The following is a 3,826-nucleotide window of genomic DNA, read 5'->3' as shown; positions in this document are numbered from 1 at the left end:
CTGCAGGCAGTCTTCAGGGCACAGGAGGAACCCCGGTTCAGGCTTGGGAATCCTTAGGCTTGTGAGTACCATGGAAGAGGATTCCTTAATAGACATGGGTTGGCGACTAAGCAGGGGAAAGGAGGAAGCAGCTTCCTCTTTCGTGTAGTGCCAGTGTTTCTCGTGAAGAGAGATGGTTAAAAGTATTGCAAAATGCACAGGCTAACCCCTGGCACGAGTGGTGACACAGCCTTTCTCTTGCTTTAATTTTTTCTTTTTAGGAGATAAAGGCATCTGGATTTGTTATGTAGGAAATGAGATGGAAGGAGGATGGCAGAGTCTGAGGAAACCCAGACTGAATGCTTTAACCAACCCAATCACTTAGATGCTGCTGCCATCTGATTATCATATATTTGTTTATGTTCTCCCACCTGCCACCACCCCGCTTTTGTTCTTTTCTCATTTTTCCCCATTTCATGAGAACTAGATTGCCCTCTGCTGGCCAAAAAAAATTTTTTTAATCAGATAAAACTCTGACAAAATTAACTGATTGTTTCATAATCATCATGTATAAACAAACCTTAAGATCTGTCTCATCCCAGTGGCCTGATGCTTAAGCTATTGCCCTTTGAATCAATTAGTCATTCTTAGCATATCTCAGTATCAAATTGATGCCCAGTGAAATAATGGGCAGTGTTCCGGTAGAGAACTGAGATCCTGCTCTTGTCATAGAAAGCTTGGTTGTGGATCACACGGTGTAATTTTCCAGTTAAAACACAATGATGGGCAATTTACAATGATGCGTGTTTGCAGTATGGGAATGAAACTGTGGTCTCCCCACCGCGCCCCCAACCCCCTCTGCCAGGTTTCTGAAGCTAAGCTGAAAAGAAGTTATAGGTCATAGTATTTCACCTTGAACAACAGCCTTCAATAAATGCCATGTTCAGAGACAATAACAAAAGTTACAAAGTCTAAGCAATATACTTGGAGTAATTTTGAAAGCAGATTTACTGAGGTGTAATTTTGGGCTCCATGGGTTGGATGGCATCACTGACTCGATGGACATGAGTTTGAGTGAACTCCGGGAGTTGGTGATGGACAGGGAGGCCTAGCGTGCTGTGATTCATGGGGTTACAAAGAGTCGGACACGACTGAGCGACTGAACTGAACTGAATTTATATACCATAAAATTTGAAATATACCTATTTCAAATAGGTATATTTGAAATATACCATGAAATATACCTATTTAAATATGCATTGAAATATACCATGAAATATACCTATTTCAGATATGCAGTTTGAGGATTTTGAGTAAACTTATAGAATTGTGTGCTGTCACTGAAATCTAGTTTTAGAACATTTCCATCACCCCAAAAAGATTGTTTGTTCTCATTTGCAGTCAATTCTGCTTCTACACCCACATCTGCTGCTGCTGCTAAGTCGCTTGTCGTGTCCGACTCTGTGTGACCCCATAGACGGCAGCCCACCAGGCTCCCCCATCCCTGGGATTCTCCAGGCAAGAACACTGGAGTGGGTCTAGGCAACCTTTAATTTGTGAGTAGAATTGTTTTAAAGTATAAAAATGGAGACCTTTTAGTTAAGTGGAATAGATAATGGTTTAATTGATAAATGATACTGGCATAGTCAGCTATCCCTCTGGGAAATATCCTATCTAACTTGCTCACCTCTGTGAATCTTGTCACCTCTTCCTTGATACTCTGCTGGACAGCTCTGGCACCTCACCTCACTTACCTCGGACCATCATCTACCAAGCTTCTAGCACTTCCTCAGCGACCAGCTAGGACGGCTCAAGGTGCTGAGTGCAGGGTCACAGGAGCGTCCTCCCAATGCCTGCCCCCTCCCCCCACTGACCTTACCTCCTGCATACCCACCCCAGTTCAGCACGCAGGAGATCCAGTCCCTTCGCGACTTCCTGTAGTTTCTGCTAGTTCACACCAGCCTCCTCTTCCTTCACTGTGGACACTCTTTCTCCCCGGCAGTGGGGACTGCATTTCTGAGTTCTGGGTGTGCTGAGCTCTGATGCTGTTCACTAGCCTGGAAGCAGTAAGGATCAGCAGCTTCAGGTGGAGTCTTGGCGGGGGATCCTGGGAGGGGAGGTGGCCCTCCTCTGCCAAAGGGGAGGGAGGGTGGGCCTCTCTTTGGTGGGGTGATTTAGGGGACCTGGAAGTTCAGAGTTCTGAGCCTGGTTTACCTCCATGACTTCATCGGGGTCCTCAGGGTCCCACTTTTCCTGGCTGTGACAGAAGGGAACTGTCAAGACTGCATAATAAGCTTTCTTTGTAGCTTTGCCTCCTTGGCAGATTTTGAGCTGATTTCTAGTACAGTCTGCCGTGCAGTTGCCTTATGAGATAAAGGTCTCATAAGGGCTTCCCTAGAGGCCCTCTGTTTTTCACAGTTTTTGCTTGGTTGACCTGTAGCTATCTTTCTTCTTTCCGAAGATATTCTAACAGCTACCAAAGCAGTGAACATCACAATTGTCATTTAACTACCATTTTCTTGTGCTGTTCAAGCTGTCTTCATCTTCCACCAGTACTTAATCCTGTCACCCCAAAGTAAGAGTTGTGATGCTTTGTCACTCAAATGGTCACCATAAATGAGGTTCTTGCCATCTGACACACGGGTAGGCAATCAACTGCCAAATCCTACTCAGAGAGTTTGCTTTTCTAGGGCTGCTTCTGGTACTGACTTTCTCAGCCTGATACCCAGATATCCAGAGACTGAAACAAAGGCTTTCCTGTGGGTGGACTTGGAGGGGGCTGTGATTCCAGGAAGCAGAAAATTAGGATGGGGAAACAAAAGAAGGCAAATGAAAGATACATTTTTGAGGTACTTTACTGCTTTGCAATTAGTGTTTGATCCAGGAGAAATATTCTCTTGGGGGATGAAAGGGGTAGGCATTGATCTATTGGCTCCTATTCCCTACACTCCTGGGCTTCTCATGGCTAAATTCAAGAGTGGATTCCCAGGGAGAGAAGTAAGCCTCCTTAACGGAGGCAAGGCTCTGTCTCTCTGCATCTGTGCAAAGCCAGTCAAGGTTTGCACGGAAATGGATGCTCCAGCTTCAGCTGCAGGAAGACGTAGAGCCTAGAGGGTTCTGAGGAGCGCACTATACCCACCCTCCACCCCACGCAGCTTCTATTTAGTCAATGTCTGCCCTTCTCTCTTCAGGTTTTACAGCTCTTGTTATATTCATGGAATACGTATCTATCACACTGGGATAAGCCCCTTACCTGGGGAAGTGTATTCTCACTGGCATCTCTGAGTCCCTGAACCAGCTTACTGAGCATATCACCCTGCACCGTTTCTTCCTTAATAGCTCCTCACCCCATCTGGTTATTTTGGATGACCCTTGGATGTTTTTTGAGGCTGAGGACTATACCCTTCCTAATTCTGCTCAAAATGTCATTACTCACACTGCTACTGCTTCCATTAATCTTGTATGATAGCCTGGAAGAAGTGAAGTGAAGTCACTCAGTTGTGTCCAACTCTCTGCGACCCCATGGACTATAGCCTACTAGGTTCCTCCATCCATAGGATTTTCCAGGCAAGAGTACTGGAGTGGGTTGCCTGGAGGAGGAGTGGAAATTTCTATCTCATGCTGCCATGTTGATCCTGGAATTCCTACTCTGGATTGTTTTATTCACACAAAGATGGAAATGTCAGGTCCCTTAGCTGAAGTGAGAAGGTTCCACGTTCTCCTGTGTAACTATCCATGCAGGGCCAGACACTACTTAGATTCTCACCTTGTTGACTGCAGCCCCTGTGGAAGGCAGGACATCTCAGTTGTCTTCACAATTCTGCCCCCAGAGCTGGCGAGGCTCCCC

This window comes from Bos grunniens, chromosome 8 (assembly GCF_055505025.1).
Source record: "Bos grunniens cultivar Pamir isolate PY7600 chromosome 8, Bosgru_T2T1.0, whole genome shotgun sequence".
Lineage (NCBI taxonomy): Eukaryota > Metazoa > Chordata > Mammalia > Artiodactyla > Bovidae > Bos > Bos grunniens.
Note: the sequence above shows the minus strand (reverse complement) of the source record.